Source organism: Mytilus californianus, unplaced genomic scaffold (assembly GCF_021869535.1).
Source record: "Mytilus californianus isolate M0D057914Y unplaced genomic scaffold, xbMytCali1.0.p SCAF_1, whole genome shotgun sequence".
Classification (NCBI taxonomy): Eukaryota; Metazoa; Mollusca; class Bivalvia; order Mytilida; family Mytilidae; genus Mytilus; species Mytilus californianus.
The window spans coordinates 104,075,950-104,094,397 of NW_026262581.1; the positions used below are offsets into that span (position 1 = coordinate 104,075,950).

General features: G+C 32.4%; 1 protein-coding gene across 5 annotated transcripts in view; it reads left to right on the forward strand.

Moving 5' to 3' along the window:
* Positions 1-18,448, forward strand: part of LOC127728564 (prostaglandin E2 receptor EP4 subtype-like) — a 43,820-nt gene that overhangs the window by 9,488 nt on the left and 15,884 nt on the right. For 3 of the 5 annotated variants that reach the window (XM_052236024.1, XM_052236013.1, XM_052236043.1), the window contains exons 2-3: positions 2,150-2,185; positions 2,518-2,654. The gene's annotated coding sequence lies outside the window, so the exon portion shown is untranslated. Of the gene's footprint in view, positions 1-2,149; positions 2,186-2,500; positions 2,655-18,448 lie in introns of all 5 variants that reach the window. The other 2 variants (XM_052236034.1, XM_052236049.1) reach the window with 2 other exon arrangements.

The window sequence follows — 18,448 nt, forward strand, 5'->3', positions numbered from 1 at the left end:
ACAATATGATAACGAGGAATGATGTCAAATAACTGTGACGATGTGTGCCAGTCATCCTTGTTTAAATCTACAGTTTCTCAAAGAAGTGAATTCAACAAGTAAAAAAAAATCAAAATACAATTATAACAAAATCAAATGTGTTTTTAAGTACATGCATGTACACACATGACACTTGAGAATTGAATTGTTAATCATAGAAAACATAATACGAAATCTTGAGAGGTTTACTAGAGTATAGAAAGATGTTCATATATTTTCTTCCTTGCGGAAATAAAATTGATGATGAAGAGGCGTTCGTTTGATTTTAGGAGCGAGATGTGTGAGTACGGAGTCTTGTACAGTTGAAATGGAGACTTGAAATTTGATGATCAGTATAAAGATTGTGGCATAGTAGCTGCACGTTGTCAAGGTATTGCAATAAGTCTTCGAGTATTCCGAACGAGACTTATTTGAAGGCTAAATGATTTACCCTTCTTCTGCATCCTATGTCCCGAGGCACGTCAAATCTTGATCTTCATCCCAATAAAGAAACTTTGCAGAATCGACTTCTTTAAACTGATCTTGTCGTGAATATGCTTGAAATATTTTGTTACTGAACAATAAGAATCAATCAGAAATCTTTGATGCTGTGCTTATTTGCGTATTTATCGTGGCATAAACACAGAAAATATATACAAGAAAAAAAAGTGGAAATATATTTTACGGTTATGTTATCGGAGTTTAAAAAATCCATTATACATTAGAAGAACTCAGTTCCTCTGAATAAAAAGTTTTTATTGCGTACATATACATTCTTCCTTAACATCTTGTTATCAGCTAAAGTGAAACAATAACATAAACCACTTAACATCTTGTTATCAGCTAAAGTGAAACAATAACATAAACCACTTAACATCTTGTTATCAGCTAAAGTGAAACAATAACATAAACCACTTAACATCTTGTTATCAGCTAAAGTGAAACAATAACATAAACCACTTAACATCATGTTATCAGCTAAAGTGAAACAATAACATAAACCACTTAACATCTTGTTATCAGCTAAAGTGAAACAATAACATAAACCACTTAACATCTTGTTATCAGCTAAAGTGAAACAATAACATAAACCACTTAACATCTTGTTATCAGCTAAAGTGAAACAATAACATAAACCACTTAACATCATGTTATCAGCTAAAGTGAAACAATAACATAAACCACTTAACATCTTGTTATCAGCTAAAGTGAAACAATAACATAAACCACTTAACATCTTGTTATCAGCTAAAGTGAAACAATAACATAAACCACTTAACATCTTGTTATCAGCTAAAGTGAAACAATAACATAAACCACTTAACATCTTGTTATCAGCTAAAGTGAAACAATAACATAAACCACTTAACATCTTGTTATCAGCTAAAGTGAAACAATAACATAAACCACTTAACATCTTGTTATCAGCTAAAGTGAAACAATAACATAAACCACACTAAAGTTTAACCAAATTAGCATTTAAAATGCAGAATACGTAAATCGGAATCAGGGCAGTTAAGAGAATACAGTACACTTGTCCATAGTTGAGGGTCGTATACATGTAGCAACCTTCAAATACCTAATACAGATGACTTAGTTATATTGTTGTGTTGTCGCTAAATTTAAGTTTATTGTTTTTAGGTTTTTTTTATAGTATGGTGACACTTGACTTTTTTTTTAGTTATATAACAAGAGAAAAATTAAAAAAAGAGGACTCCTCCAACATCCTGATCATTTTCTTTTTCTACATAAAACCACTTGAAGTAAGCTATTTAAAGTCTGAACAAACATCAAATCCGGATTACAGGATACATTGTTTAATTCCGTTTTTGTCTTTGCGGTCACCAAAATTACTTCCTTATCCAAACCTTTCGTCTGCCTGAAATAGACATGACTTCAATGGTAAGTATGCATATGCACCATAAAAATAATAAAGAGAGCAACAAGTAAAACACTAATGGCTTTCTTCTTCTCTTTGCATGTCCAAATAGTGAATTTTAGAGATTTACAATATTTAAACGAAAATTTAAAAATCAAATTTTGTATATACTAACTTTTAACCACAATATTTCAGTTAACCGCCTTTATTCTACATAATAAGATTAATATTGTATACATTAACCTATTTCAGGTGACATCAAAAGCTGTCATAATGTGATGGGTAAAGGTAAGTTTGACAGCATTATCTTACATAAGAACAACAACATAAAATTACATATTCATTTTATATTCACATAGGAAGTTAGAAGAGTATGCACTTTAGCTTAAGGATACTAATTTGTTTTAGAACGACTTTATATTTATAAAGATAATTACATTTTGTTTTATTATACAGAAAAAAACTTGTCAGATTGACAAGATTGTTTCCGTTAAAGTCGTACTGTATAAACCCTTTTCATTTCTGATAAACATGCAGCACTTAATAAGTTCCTTTGAAGAAAAAAACCTGACGGATTATTTTGTGAAAGATATTTTATTTTAGACATTTGTTTTGGACAGAAATTAATCTGCTATAGGTCGAACAGCTGTTGTGTCTCCAGCGATTTATTGGTACAGGAGTTTGACATTGATAAACTTTTGACTATTTACTGGTCGAGTTATCGTTGGATTTTAAGGTTATAACCTTGCTGAAATTCGTAAGTATCTCTGACTATTTTATTCCTGTTTTACTTAATCAATCATGTTTTATGAAACCGTATTGCTGTATTCAAACGTATTGGATCATATATGGTGTAAAAATGTAAAATCTTAGTAAGTATCTCCCTTGAGGCAGTAAGAGTCATGTTAATTAATGGGAAGGTAGTGGGGTTTTGATATAAATCCCATTGCACAAGGGCAGTGAGAATATCATCATGCACTATATTTCAGTGAATTTGAATGGGTCTTTGACTTTATGTATTTTTTATTAATTTAAAAGAATGGTTTTAAACCATATAAAGTTTATCTCTAAATTGAAAATATTTCCCGATGAAATAAAGAAATAGATTTAAATAAAAATAAATTCTCCTCCCTTCCGTTATTTTGTAGAAAATGGATAAGAACCGAAAATGATTTTTTTTAGCTTAATATTTTCTGAAATAGGATCAGGGGTAATATAACATATTTTACTTAAAAAGAGTAATGCTTTTTAACTATTACCAGTACTGTTAAAGTAGTTTTTTGCGTTCATTGTAATTTACTTCCGAAAGAGGACGATCTTGTCCATCAAGAATGAAATTCGATTGATAATCTTTAAAAATAGAAACATTTTTCTCAAAACGAAAAACGAATGGACGCAAATATACCTGGACCATTCATTGACTTTGACACAACTGAAATGACATACAAAACGAGTAAACAGTGACAATTTCGAAAATAAATGATCAATTTAACAATTGTTACGTTTGTGTCTGTTATAATTAATTCGATTAACTATGCATTATGAATTATGAATCTGCATTTCATTTCCGTCCGTTCCGAATTTTGACTGAGTTATACCTAATTACTTTACTGATGAGATTTCAGCTGTTTCAAATACATGATCATACATGGAAAATAATACACGTGTTTACAGAAAAAAAATTCAGCTTTTAGCGTTTAAATATGTTTAACACGTTTTACGTGTAGTCAGACGTAATACAACTGACGACAGAAATAATAGCCTATGCTTTTCACCTAAATATATCCGATATGACATGTGATAAATGTAACTTTATATCTTATTTGTTACTACTGTTTATTGCTTCGACGTTGCTTTAGTGGGAGAAACAATTTCTTAAATTGTGCGCCATTGTATATTTTAGTTTAGTTGATAAAGACTGTCAATGAATGAATAATTATGAATTGTCACAAAACAAAAACAAATTTATGTTCATCATTCGAAATATGATGCAAATATTGATCATTGTTATTAAAAGGAGTAGATTTGTAAGGTTTAAATGAGAACGATATGAGGTGGCATTTAGAAAAAAACATAAAACTATAGTATTATGGATATTAATAATTTACTTGGCAGTAAACGCGAAAAGTTCTTTTCCTTGGTTAAATTTTCACGCATGGAACTTTTCTGAAGAAAAAGTGCTGCCACATTATTAAACACAACATGTTCAAAAATATGTCATCCGAAACGAAAAGCACACTCGGTCCGTAGATCACCCATAAACACTTATATCTTAGCAACAAAATCTGCACTATTTTATGTTTTATTCGTATCTTTTTGCATTTTCAATATTGTCCGGGTATAACGGAAAAAATAACAGGTTAGGTACTTTGAGCTTGCTTTCAATAACTGCGAGCATTCTTCGATACGATATTGTTTTTGTTTGTTCTTGTGTTTCTCTGTTACGTTTTTAACCGGATTTTTGTGTCAAAAATGTCGGTTATTGATTTGGGGATGTACGGCGGGCGGGCGGTCGGTCGGGCGGGCGGGCGGGCGGGCGGGCGGCAACCAAATGTTGTCCGTGCATTTACTCATGAACCATTCAACCAAACATTTTAAAATTTTAATATGTTGTTACTGACAACAAAATGGAGGTCAAGTTTAATAATGACGATTTTGACTTTTACCGTTCAGGAGTTACGGTTCTTGAAAGTTTAAAAAATGTCGTGTCCGTGCATTTACTCATGAACCGTTCAACCAAACCTTTTTAAATTTTAATATGTTGTTACTGACAACAAAATGGAGGTCAAGTTCAATAATGACGATTTTGACTTTTACCGTTCAGGAGTTAAGGTTCTTGAAAGTTTAAAAAATGTCGTGTCCGTGCATTTACTCATGAACTGTTCGACCAAACCTTTTTAAATTTTAATATGTTGTTACTGACAACAAAATGGAGGTCAAGTTCAATAACGACGATTTTGACTTTTACCGTTCAGGAGTTACGGTTCTTGAAAGTTTAAAAAATGTCGTGTCCGTGCATTTACTCATGAACTGTTCAACCAAACCTTTTTAAATTTTAATATGTTGTTACTGACAACAAAATGGAGGTCAAGTTCAATAATCACGATTTTGACTTGTTGATATTGGACCATAATAGCTATAGGTATTTAAATTCCAATTTCAAGTATTTCAGTTCTTAAACCACATTCATTTTGTGTCACAAACCTATGCTGTGTCAAAAATTCAATCACAATCCAAACTCAGAGCTGTTTTAAGGTTAAATGTAGTGTCCATACTTTCTCAACTGTTCAGGGTTCTACCTCTGCAGGAAAATCCGGTTTGCTGTCACTCTGACAGCCTCTTGTTATATATTGTATTGACCTTTGAACAAATATTTACATTTCGGAAATAATATGGAAACGTATTTATTCATATAATATAGCTCAACTGTTTATTAATATACATATATAATGTAAATATGTTGTCGGCCATACATTTGTTCTTCACTAGTGGCCTCCTAAATGCACATATAGACCATTCATTTATTACACAAAATGATTGTTTTGATTATATAATGATATTTCATAAATATACTGTTGTTTTTCTGTAGCGTTAACTTTCGATAGGACTTTTTTTAATAAATATGTATGTCCGCCTGTCCAAAGTCAGGAACCTCTAGTACTAGAGTCTTTGTTAGTCTTGTGTAAATTTTGGTTCATTTAAAAATAAGATGATGTGGTATGATTGCCAATGAGACAACTATCCACCAAAGTTCAAATAAAGTAGATGAATGCAATTATAGGCAACCGTACGGCCTTCAATAATGAGAAAAACCCACACCATATAGTCGGCTATAAAAGGCCCCTACGTGAGAAATATGAAACAATTCAATTGAGAAAACTAACGGACTAATTTATAACAAAACAATTTACGAAAAACAAATTTGACAGACATGAACTAACGACAACCACTAAACTACAGGTTCCTGACATGGCACAGACACATATATATAAAGAATGTGGCGGGGTTAAATATGTTTGTGTTCGCTCAACCCTCCCCTAACCTGGAACAGTGGTGTTGCAGCACAACATAAGAACAAACTATAAAAATAAGTTGAAAAGGGCTTAACTCATCAGATCGATACAAAGCAGAAAAACATCTAACATAACATAAACAGGACGTGGCAGGGTATTTCTACATCACTAACAATAAAAAAAGACACAAAGTACAGATCTGAGAGTATTCGCAGTTACCGACAGCTAGTTCAAAGCCGAAAAAACTAATAAAAAAAATCATGTATCGTAAGACTAAAATGGTATGTTTCGGGGTTTAGTGTGGCGTCCATTTCGCTGAAATAGTATACATTATTGTTTAGGGGCCAGCTGCAGCCCGCCTCCGGATGCGGGATTTTCTCGCTGCGTTGTAGACCCATTATTGATGGCCTTTGGCTGTTTTCTGCTCTTTGGTCGGGTTGTTGTTTCTTTGACACATTCCCCGTTTCCGTTCTTCATTCTATACATGTACAGAATATCACTAATCATCGTTTCACGCCTCACCATCTTGAACTGCATAGATTTGCTGCAAAATTCAAGCATGTCGTTAAAACTTGGTGTATAAGGAGGGAGGTATTATAATAATGCAAGAAATACAAATGTTGTAAAGGTTTAATCTATTTCAATAAAGTTAAATCCATTTAGATTTTATTTTTATTTTTATCTTTAATGAAATGCACTGCTACACTAATTAAAAAGAGAAAAACATGGAATGAAATTGTACTAAAATATCATATGAGATAATATCAATCCACAAGCGTGTTGTTGACATTCAGGTAAAGTCAGGTTGATTGAAAGTTGACTCCAGCAAAATGTCAGACATAGAAAACTATATCAAAATATCTGTAGGTATTATTAAAAAGGCTATAAAATTTATAAAATGGGATTCATTTAACGATGAAGAAACCTGCTTTTAGCCTTTGACTGCGAAATCAACTCAATGGAACTGTGTTGATATAATTCTTAACTTGACATCATCTATGGACTTATCGGCAATAAAGTTGTAGTTGTTCCCATGGTCACCAATTGTTTCTGTATTGTTTTGAATTGGAGTTTATGACCAAGCTCAATAAAGATGTGTCTAACTTTCACCTAATATAAGAATAGAAAAAATACCGTTACCTTTATGATATTTTTCTTTAAACAATAAAAAATTCACTAATTATACTGTGAAAACTAACCCCAGTAAATTAATCTATATGAACAGCAGTAAATCTCCTTTTCTTGATTTGGATATTCTTGTTTCATAAGGGAAACTCCTACTAAAATTTAAGACAAAAGAGACGATTTTGTGTTCTCGATTGTTAATTTTCTTTTTATGTCCCTTTGTCCCCTTTTTACGGTGTGTATATTTCCTAACTGTCTTGGGTTTTAATTAACGTCATCTACGTAATCTATGTACATTTATAACTGGAAAATTATGTCACGTTTAACGATTTCGTCACTACAGATTACCTTAAAAAACCTTTACTCAATTCTTATCACATCTTCATTTGTACGGTGATGTTGCCTATAGAACATTTAAATAGAGATACAATCCATGCAGACTTATTGATATTCGTCGCCTATTTCTTGCATATTACAGATATTACATTATTTTTCTGATCTGTCATAATTATACCAACGTCCACTTTCTATAGGTTATGAGTGGTTTACAGTGCGGAATTTACATAATGTTAAAATGTTATAATGTCGTAATCTTCCAGAATATCAAAGTAATCTTCAAAATCCAAATCTTCTTTAAAAATCCTGTTGTTTAGACATTTCGGGGAGTTCATAATTTCTGCATACCATATTTGTTTATACTGATCAACAAGATCTTTGAATATTGTCTTTATAGGTACTAACACTGATATTACTGTGAAAAGTTAAATACAGAATACAGTATATTTATTGACAAATAATGGTTTTGCATCGTGTCCATACTTAAATTTTGTCATAGCACAATATTATGTTTTTCTCAGACTGTTTATGATGTCTTAACACTAACCTTCATTTTGTTAGTTGTTGGTTTTTGCTCAGTACCGACATGCTGAATCAATCTCTTTCCAACTTATTTTCAAAGTTTTTTTCTATTGTTGTGCTGTTAAATAACTAATTAACTTTCCCAGATTATGGTAGGGTTAATCGTTCACAACCATGTTAAACCCCGCCGCACTATTCTCCCTGTTCCCTAGTCATTTGCTGTATAGTTTAATGATTTGCAATCATATCACATATACTTATTTCTTATTAAATAGTTGCATATTTTTTATGATTAGTAATACCTATATCTGATGATAAATTTTGAGATTGCTTTTATAAAACTGCGAACATTTTTTAATCAAGTGGTATTTATTATTGCCTTTATTTGTCAGTCATATAGAAGTATTTTTTTACTGATTTTCATACGTTCTTGTTTGTACCTTTTATTATTCCATTGATCGAGACTACTAGGGCGAGGGTCAAGATATAAAAAAAAAAAATTCTACCCCGTCCCATGTTTGTGTGTACATCCTAAGTCAGGAAACTCGTTGGTGCCGTTGTTATTAATTCTTAACTTTTTTGTCATATAGGACATTTGGTGTTGAAAGCAGATCTTTGATAGGTACTGTTAAATTCGTCCACAACTTTCCTAGACTCGTGACTCTTTTTATCAAACACTTGTCTATTGGTGAGGATCGTGAGCTGACCTCTAGATGTTGTGTTTTGTGTTTTCAGGTTGTTGTCCCATTTTATTCACGACATTACTAAAAATTCTGTATTGAAACTCTTTCATTATCTCGTGTTAATTTAAAAAAAAAATAGTGGTTACAAATACAAATAACACAATCGAATTCACAATCAGGTTTTTTTCTTTTTCTCAGGTATGATTTCATGCATTTATCAGTGTCCCTGGCAAAAAATGTCCTCTGAATGAACAGTCCTTATTTAAAAAAAAAGTGCACTCCAGCCATAGTTGAATCTAATGTGGCGTTAACATTCTGTCACACAAGTAAAACTATCACGCGTTTTAACATAAAAGTTGGTTACCAACTGACTTTATGCTTCCCTCATTCAAAGTTGTCCTTAGATGGATTTGATTATTCTTTTAAGCCCTTTTGATCATATAAATCTTCGCGTGTTTAGATAGTTATACATCTCAGGCTTGTATATTTTGGGGTATGAACGTTCCTGATGAAGATAAATTCAGAAAAGCACCTCGGATCTGGGAACAGTATATCAATATATATGTTCCTGCTCGGATGCAATAAATCGGTAAAGTATTATTTTCATTTTTATTAATCTGAAATTTGAAAATCAATTTACATTGTAGTAACCTTTAGTTGACAAGACGTGTCGTCATAGTTTATGTGTTCATCTCCGATTAGTGCCTTCTTTGAGATTGTAGGAATCGATTTCTATGTGCCTGATTTGTATTTTGAATGTTATTGCTTTATGATATTAAGAAGGAAATGTACTAATAAAATATATTGTAAAGACAACAAATAGTTTGTTGATCATCCTTATACGTAAAAAATGACTGGCCTTCGTTGGGTTGTTCAACTGATAACGTTACTAATTAGTAATTTACGGATCAATGTGTGAAATTTGATAGATAAATTTGTTTGAAGATGACTTATTAATTGCGTATCAAAAAAAGATAATTCTGACGCGCCTATTCTCATAGAATTGTTTGCTTTGAATTTCGGAATGTTAACAATACGTGTATTGGTATTCCATAAAGCAGACAATATAGAATATCGGTTTCAAAATTAAATGATTTTTATAATTGCTTTTTATGTTTACTTGGAACAAATTTAAGGACATCATTTTCAAAACGGGTTTGTTTATTCTCAATCTTATGTTACAGGGATGAGAAAACAGAACGATAAAAGTAGGAATAACTCAATTATGTTATTCAAAGGGCCGCGCTTGATACGCCCTTGTTCACCACCTTGTATTTGAACTCATACGATTTGTATTTAAAAAAAACCTGGGAACAGTATATATATGTTCCTGAAAAAACTTTATAAAATACGGGAAGAAAAACAAATTGGCAAAATCGTTTAAATGTTACTTCTGATATATTGATGATATCTGTTCACCCAATAATCCATTTTCAGTGAGAACTTATATTTCAATTCATTGATATTAAAGATATTATATAAATATGAAAGTCTGCTTCAAGACTTATATATTTTTTTAATTAATGCTAATAGACAACTGAAAACTAGGATCTATGACAAACTATGTGGCTTCATTTTTCGAATTGGCAACTGTCTATTATTGAGTAGTGACATAGCAACTTCTCGTGTGGCTTCATTTTTTCCGATTGGCAACTGTCTATTATTGAGTAGTGACATAGCAACTTCCCGAGCCTATAGCATTTATATTTCACCAATATTGATCAGATATCCCGGAGCGTGTTCTCATTATGGTAATTTCACTAACAGATATACTCTGAATTAAAACCATAATCCAGCAAAGCCATCAGCAAAACAGCTGAAACTATCACATCATACATTGTAAGTTCTACGGTTCCAACCATGAATTTTTTTTTCATCTTTACCGTTTCTAAATTTCTCAACTCTTTTTTGACTATAGGTCCACCATGTCCACTGTGTCAATCTTACATAGGTACCCGTTAAGTCATGTTCCTTGTCATGACACTCTCACTTTGTGACTTTGGAATCGTGTGACGGATGACGCATGCATAGCATGAGATGCTTATCCCATAGACACACCTGGTCTCATTCTAATTTGAGTTCATGTATATCATATATCCACTCTCATCATTGTCTGTTTAAAACATGGACTGCTGAGCTAGACAATACTACATTTACTATATTTAGGTCTTGTCATACTTGATCACCAATCTTTGTGCGCTTGTATAAACTGTAATACAATCCAATTTGCAATTAAAAAAAATGCTTAATTTTAATTTTGCAGTTGAATTTATGCTGACCTTTCCTTTGATATTGACGTTTATGAAGTTAATGTGTTAACTTGTTATACAAATTTGATTCGCCACGTGATAAAGTACATAAAGACTATAAAGAGTATGATCTTGTCGTTGTCAATCAAATATTAGAAAGTGGTAATAGTCAAAATAATAATAGGAATAAAAACACATTGTACCGAAGGGTCAAGGTTTAACGGCCGCAAAACGATTGCAATAGATGGAACAATGGGAATTATGATGTCAGTTCACAAAAAAAAAAAAAAAAATAAACACAAATTTCAATGATAGACAAATGCTCACACCATATGGCAATCTTTCAATTGATAATAGTCGCAATCATGATTTTACTGCGTGACTGTTTGTCTATGACGAATGTTTATAATCCACCATATTAGATATACATTTGTTGTATTTCGTTTTGATTTTTTGATATCCTATAATAAGAATGGTCTGCCCTTGTTTTTTTTCAAAATCAGTATCTGATTGTTTCGATATACTATGTTTATTCTACGTTCATTTTTGTTTGTTGTTTTTGTATTCGATCGATCGTTTCATTATCCTGTGTCGGGCTATGATGTAATAATACTTTTGTTCCTACTTTATCCTTAGCCATGAGGTAAATTCAGTGTATTTCAGTCTTGACCCTACTGGATTAAATGTTGCACGATATTGTATTGATGTCACGCAAAATTTTCCTCAAGGTGAATACCATGTTTTTACTAAAATAATCTTGTTATACACTAAAATTTAATACAATTGTATCAGTATAAGGGATAAGCATTTAGTGAGTGAAATATAATTATCATTGGAAGGTAATTATACTGTGAGAGTGAATTTGTATAACATCTTATTCTTATTCTTTAAAGCATTTGTTAAATTATCATAGGATAACAGATATTGAATCTACTTAAGCAGCATAGGATCATTTCACAATGGTATTTTACATTAGCCTCTCAAAGCATGCTATTAAATATTAAATTTTGTGTTTTATCCTTTTGGTTATTTTGTTTTTACTTGTTGGCGCACTCAAGATATGAAATTTATGAAAACATTCTGTATGTATTGTAATAGGGATGTCTTATATGTTATATAACATGATATGAACTCACTATTTGAAATAAGTAAAAGGCAGTAGTAGTTTACCGATTTTCCAAACTCAAATTCATTTTGAAATATACAAACAAGAGTTAAAAAAACCTGATGGACTCGCATGAATTCAAAACAAAGCGGTACCGATATCTTAAAATCTAACACCGTTAAACATTTCTCTTGTGATTTGAGACAAAGACATCGTATTGGTCAACTTATTCGTGCTGGTGACTAATTAACCGGTGCAACATCAATTTCAGTTGCAGCATTTTTGTGTTTTGAGCATTCTTCTGTTTAAAGTGAACATGTATGGGCGTAACGTATCAATTGAAATGTGTAAACGTTCTACGATGGTGCAGATTGCATGTTTGTATTGATTAATGGGAAGTTGATAATGGAAAAACTGAAACTGTCACGTTTGTCATAGATCCTAGTTTCAAGTAATCAATCTATGCCAAAGTTAACAAAAAGATCCAGACATGAAGCTGACTATCTAGTGTCGGTATTATCCTCAATGTAAAGTTCACTAGGATACATGTTCATGAGATTCAACTACTCACTAAAATGTTGGTTATTGAGTGACGAGACATTATCAATATATATCTTAACGCGAAGCTGAACAATTGGCGAGATGATTTTTCTTTTTGTCCTCGAGAATGTTTTGTGTGTATTCTGTCTCATATGATTACAAAAGCCAGTTGGCCAGCCGGGGTACACAATGAGAACCCATACGAATACCGCTCGTTAATTGAGAAATCAATGCAAAATACTCGACAAATATATGATCGACCCAAAAGGTATTTTAATGATATCGTGTTCGGTGTATTAGTTGATGGAATTAGTGTGAATTTTTCGTGACCTTAATCAAAAATTCATTTACGATTCCCATTGAATATTCAGAAGAAAAAGCGCTGTTTATATAATGAGGAGATGTTGTCGAAAGCCCTCAGTGAGTGTTTCGATAATATGACACGATCTTAGATGAACTTTGTTTTGATGTTAACACTTGCAATTTTTATTGCTTTCGTTTTTCTAAAAGTTGGTATGACCTGATTCTTTAATTGATTTACAAGAATCGCAAATTAAAATTTACGTATTGCTTTTTTGATTTGAATTTTCATCTCAGACTGCCATTTTATCAAATCTCCTTTAAATTATTTATATCATGAACAAAAATACTGAAACATGTTTCATAACTTGTTTATCGTAATAACTAAGAAACAATTGCCATTTGGTGTTATTTTTATGCATAGTCGTTTAGCGGATTTTGATACAAATCTCTGATATAATGGTGTGCTCAATACTGTCAATAGACAGAAAAATTCCATAGGGATTATAGGTAATCTCTATAACCTTTCCATATGTAGGTGGATAATTGTGTTTATAGTTTTGTTTTTGTTAAATGTATCAATTCGTAATAAGCTTTTCAATTGACAATTCTATAATTACTAATCATGAATTAATGGAAATGTGCTGATGAAAGTTATCACGACTTGCTTTCTCTTGTGTTTGAATTGTATCCTGGTTATGGTATCATTATTGACAAGAAACATGTAAACTGCTTCAAGCTTTAACTTAGACCTAGACCATTGCATAGTATTTTAAAGTGTTTCAAGTGGGTGTTTTATGGTTGAAAGCATCGATTCATGTCTTGACATGGTTGAAAGAATCGACAAATGCTTGAAACGTTACGAGATTCAGATCTGAAAATGGTATGCACGTTTTATTGGATTTTTTTTTATACGTTCGTTCTACTACCAGCAGTAGTAGATACTGGTAATCTTATTTGAATGAACAAAAAGTATTTTCAACAAAGCAATTTTATTGTCTCCGAGTCTTTGGAGGTTATTTTTACATTATTATACATCCTTACGTATGCATGACATAATGCCGTTTTTAATGCCATAATAGCATTCTCAGATTTATTGAATATGATTCTTGGAAATCCTACTTAGCTGAAATATTTAAAGATACTCATCATATAATTAGATGTGTCTATTAAGTTCATTTTCAAAACGTTAAGTCTCTATAACCTGATCATTCACGTGAAGTGTTTTGATCGTTGTAACCCGGATAAAAATACTAGCTGTATAGCTTATGAAATATTAGTTAATCAATTTGTGTTTGCTTAACGGAGGATATGTTGGATAGGGTGCAAATAGTTTGCCTTGCAACAGGCCACCTATGAAACCCTGGGGTTTTAGCATTCAGATAGCGTGGCAATCTATCTACAAGCGGTGTTCCCTATTCGATCTAACATTAATGCGAATTTACACATCCCGCACATCCGAACGGACGCTTCTCTTTAGCATGGCTTTAACAACCGGATCGAAGAAAGTTTAAGTGACAATTTTTTATACACAAGCAACCCTTGCGATAGCTTATTACAACTCACGACATAGAAGGGTTTATATTTGACTTTTGTGGGACCTACATTGGCGTTACAGGTAACCGTGATTATAAAACAAATATATTTGCAACAGAAACGATGTACCGCAGATGGTTGTCTACGAAAATTTACAACCCAAATACTTATGCTATAACATAGGAAAGACATGTTTATATAAGCAATTGATCTCAATCAATTTAAACTGCATATGGATGATCTTCCTCCTGGTATCTATGATGAGTTTATTTACAATCACTGGGTCGATGGCACTGCCATTGGATGTTTCTTCGAGATGGCCAGGGTATTACCAGCCCAGTATTCATCAATTCTGTGTTGACATGAATTATCATTGATATGATCATAATTAAAATTAATTGTTTGCAAAACTTTGAATTTTTCGAAATACTTAGGATTTTCTTCTCCGGGAATAGATTACCTTAACTCTATTTGGCAAAACCTTTAGGAATTTTGGGTCCTCAATACTCTTTAACTACGTACTGTATTTGGCCTTCTAAACTTTTTTTATTCGAGCATCACTTATAGGTCTTTCAAGATTAAAGTTGTAGTAAATCTTTTCCAAAGGACTGTAAGAATATGTTATCATTTATATAACAGTGTGGACGAGACCATTTCTTGGCGCGCCCAGGTCTTCAATTGACTGGGTTAAGATGAATAATCTTTTTCGGACGTCAAAGTGATTAATAACCTATTGCGGTTTTCTATTTTTTTCACTTAGTATCTTTTAATTTTTATCTTGTCTAAAATCCCCACTGAAAGGCCTCTGACAGACTGAGTGAGCGTAAAATCATTGTTATCGATAGCCGATGACAAACAAGTTAAAGGTAAATAATTCAGTATTATTAACAACATAAGTATAACGGTTGTTCACACTGTTACGGGATTACCTCTATATGTAAGATTATTCATCAATGATCAAGTGATGTCCTACAAAATATTGGTTTTTCTTTCAAATGTGAAGCCTACCAATGCTGTCATTGATAAACATTAGGCTTTACCCGAACGATTGTTACCTTTGAAAATGCACCTATGTGCATATAGGACACATTCGTTGAGATTAATTAACCATGTTCAGTCTTATACATGTACTTTGTTTTCCCCCTAAACATTATGTTTACAGTATACAAACGTTAGACCATAATACATCCAAAGTCATGTGGAAATCAAGAATATTTTGTAAGAGACGTGTCAAAAATATGATTTTAATTCATGCTTTACTGTTTCGGTTCTTCTACATCCTTGGCTACCAAATTTTCGGCTTTGAGCGTTCCTGTTGAAGGTAAATCCAGAAAAGCGCTTCGGAGGCATGGAATTTAAAACGTGTTGTTTTCATTTTTTAATATTATGTATGGAAGTACCTCTGTAATGTTGATAATAAAAGGATGTGCGAAAAGCATACGTTCAAGATTAGCAAGCAGATTGGAGGATGCAACATGTCTTAACTGAAAAGTTGTGCAATTCAATCATACTTAGACGTTAAACGACGCCATGATCATTCCATTAATCTATTATAGCAATCAATAGCTCTTACCAAAAATAGGTCCTTGGTTCTACATAACTTCAACCCTTTGATTTATTAATAGTTCTAATGTTCATTTTTACAAGTAAAAATATGATCTATTTGCAATCTGGATTAAAAATATAAATGCATGATTTTTGCGGTCGACGTATTTTTCTGCTTTAAAGTGTAGACATAAATGAGTTCAAATCCTTACAGTTCCAATACTTTGAATAGAATTAAACCAAAGTGATTTCAATACATCACGAAATTCGAAAATACGTTTGAGAATTTTAGATTATAATGTTGATTTTAAATATAAAATAAATCTGTACTTTAACATGATAATGAATTATCAGATGCAGACAAAACATTAATTAAAGCCCTTTTTGCAAAATGTTCCATCATTATTCATTAATGATACTGTTGATTAAGCTTGCAGTTAACAATCGATCAGCCTTTCCTCGTGTTCTATCAATGTTAATTTAACATTTTAGTCTTTCAAATATGAATTATTTATCGGAGTTGTCATTGGTTGTGGTTGTATTTTATTAAACTCAATTGCAATATTATGCTAGATGAAACAAGATTATTTTATTTTTTAGAAGTTGGATTCTCCATTAATTGGATACCTTAGCCCTCCATGAATTGCATAAGACTTATTTTATAGCTTATTTTCAACATAGTTGTTGTTCAATGTGAAATTGTATAAGTTATTCATATACACAATTGTGCTTTTTTATATACTATAGTGCAATAATATTTTTCATTTGGACTGAAATTGATGGTCTGAAATTATTTTTTCCTAAAGTTACAAATATTTGACCATATTGATGAAACAGAATACAGAACAAATTGTTTTGTTTATATCTTATTCTTAATAGAGTCGAAAAGTTATTCCAGAAATGTAACTTGATGTGAATCAGCTTATCGTACATCAATTTAAAGATTGAAAATAATTGTTGAAACGACCTCATCTTTAGAAAAATGCATTCATGTTACACTGAATACAGCAATAGGATTATAATTTGTGATTGTCTTAAATAGGAATGAAGATTTGTTACTCGAATTTACTGTTTGGTGTTAGCCCGTCTCGATTAATTAATCATTTACACATCTGTAGGGACATTTCTTTTTTGTTTTAAGATTTTTGATGATGCTAACTTCCTTGACCACTCATATCTCCTCTTTGTTTTTTATCAATATAAAAAAACAACTATGATGCCATATCCATTTCCATGCGAACCACTCGCCTTTCTGGAATTAGCTGACAAAAAGTTTGGACAAATGGCTGCAAGTGATTGGTGTACATTTTTAATGAAAGAGGGACGAAAGATACCAGAGGGACAGTCAAACTCATAGATCGAAAACAAACTGACAACGCCATGGCCAAAAATAAAAAGACAAACAGACAAATAATAGTACAGATGACACAACATAGAAAACCAAAGACTAAGCAACACGAACCCCACCAAAAACTGGGGGTGATCTCAGGTGCTCCGGATGGGTAAGCAGATCCTGCTCCACATGTGGCACCCGTTGTGTTGCTTATGTTATTACAAATCCGGTAAATAGTCTAATTCGGTAAGTCACATTCGTGAAAAGGGAGGGTATTGTAGTTACGACATAAGGAACATATCCGATATCATCTGTGAAACGGTTATTCCATAACGGTCAACCAACTCGTGATGGCGTCCGTAAAATTCACGAAGGGATGACTTCAACTTCCCCATTTGGAACTCTTGGTTTAATAGCTTCCATGTGAGCAGCAATCCTCTATCAAGGAAATCATGATACGAAACACAAGCCCGGGAATATCGTATCAATTGGGAGATATATTCTCCGTATGTAGGCGCTGCTGGAATGTTGCTACATAGAAATTGAAAGTTCACAATTGGGAAGCTGAAATTAGCAAATTAGATGTAGAAATGGGATTTATTTGTAAGCAAGATGACCGGTGACCTGATGGAAAAGGATCTGTTTACCTCTTGGAGCACGGAAATTAGATTTTGGTGGGGTTCGTGTTGCTCAGTCTTTACTCTTCTGTGGTGTTTTGTTAACAATGAAAACATCACTTCATGCGTCCGACGCGCTTTTCTGGATTTCTTTTCATGAGAGACGCTCAAAGCCGAATATTAAAAAATCTAGGATGTATAAGAACCAAAACAGTTGAAGAGCTTTATGACCAAAGGTCATAAAAATAAGAGGAAATCCATCTAAGGTCAGCTTTGCCTGAGGGAGTTGAAATGTTTGTTTCTTAATAATTTCTTAAGTCATAAACGGACAATTTTAGAGAGGTTTGTTATAAATCAGGTCAGTACCAAAGAACAGACTACTGAGCTGATGATACTCTCGGGGACTGATAGTCCACAAGCAGCGGTATCGACCCAGTGATGTAAAAAATTCAAACACTTAGAAATTATATGCGTTCGAAGCGCTTTTCTGTATTTACTTCCATCGGAAAAGCTCAAAGCCGAATAAACTTGCTTGTCTTTTCGTCTTCTTGAGTTTTTTTGCATGGCTATGTCTGTTTCTCATCGACTTGTGAGTTTTTAGTTGTCAAGTTTTATGAACTTCCCTTTTTTGGATTTACCTTTGAGTT